The sequence below is a fragment of the Poecilia latipinna genome, unplaced genomic scaffold (assembly GCF_001443285.1).
Source record: "Poecilia latipinna isolate Pla-1442-1.1 unplaced genomic scaffold, P_latipinna-1.0 Scaffold806, whole genome shotgun sequence".
Classification (NCBI taxonomy): Eukaryota; Metazoa; Chordata; class Actinopteri; order Cyprinodontiformes; family Poeciliidae; genus Poecilia; species Poecilia latipinna.
Window position 1 is genome coordinate 69118 of NW_015113422.1, and position 1533 is coordinate 70650.

A 1533-nucleotide genomic window follows, 5' to 3' on the forward strand; every position below is an offset into this window, starting at 1 on the left:
ACAGTCACATGGCAACAGTCCCATGGCAACAGTCACATGGCAACAGTCCCATGGCAACGTTCTTCAGTCAGAGGCTTCAGATCTGTTGCAAGACTGACTGCTGCTGCATCTGCCATCCACAATGACTCTATAAAGGTAAATCAGCTTCGTTCCCGTCTGACATTTTCTTCCTTTATGCTTTGCACATATTCCTCAGCTTGGGAAATGAAAGTGGTTATAGTCAGCAAGTAGTTTGAACATGTCTGAAAAGAAAAGGTTGGAAATTGCGAAGTTTGCCCTTTGTTTTTCATTTTTAACCCACACAAACCTTTGAAAGTGTGGCTGATCTGTCTTCTTCACAGGATTTAAAGTATTTCTACAAAAGATTTCTAATTTTAAACGCTACGTATATTTCAATATCCTGTCAAATATAATATCAGATATATTTTTCTACAAATCGTTTTCTACAAATCGTGCTCTCTTGAAAATAAATGACAAGTTGAAAAGATGAATTTTGGGATGCTAATGATCCTAATCCTTTGACAGATTGTGACTTTTCTGAATGAAAATATGAGGCTCAATTGTCAAGGCACATATATTCTGTAATACAGTAGAAAGAGAAAGCCAGATATTTCCTAGAACGGACAGCTGTTTTTTTATTTTTCTTGCTGCAGCGGGCTTTGACTGGTCCCTGCAGACCTAAACGTCATATTAATTTGCTTGCCGGTTCAGGATGATGTCAGAATTAAAATGTGATGAAAAGGTGAAAAACAGGCGAAGCTGCAGCAGCTTTCCTCACCGCGAAGTGTTGCATGACAACACATGAAGAGGAATATCCTGAATCCCCCGGGATTAAGGAAGTTTTACATCCTACTTTCCCTTTTTATTTTGAGAATGAAAGAAAATGGTCTGAATTAAACGTTAAAAACCGATTTAATAAGCTGAACTTAGACTTTAGGAAACAATCTAATGATCTGCAGCAGCTTAAGATTGAGTTCATTAATCTGTTTTGGTAATAAGTTGATGGTATGCAGAATCATTTTTGCAGATCGTCGGCAGAACATGACTGAGTCAAGGTGCAGATCTCAGCTTTTTCATTGGTTTTAGCATTTATTCCATGACAGTTTGAAAAATGGTTTTTCACTGAAATATAAAGAATAGAAAAAGCTCTATTTCTTTGATTATCTGAACATGTTTGAAAAAAAAATTTAAAAACATTTTCTTTTTTTAACTTGACACACATATGATGCACTATTTAATAGAAAAACAAATAAATCTCCTAGATGGACAAATGTAAAAATAAATATCTGCAATAAGATGATTGTAAATTTTTGCACTTTAATCCAACTTCAGTCCATTTGCTAGAAAGTCTAGCAAATTAATTAGCATTCATTAGGTATGAATGCTAATCAAACTCTGATGCTAACCAAAAAGCTAACTCTGGCCCACCAAGCCTCTGTCTGGGTTCGGTGGAAGTGAACTCTGGTTTGATTTGATGCATGGTGCAGGGCATTCTGGGTAAATTCAACCAAAACAAACACAAGCTTTAGCCTA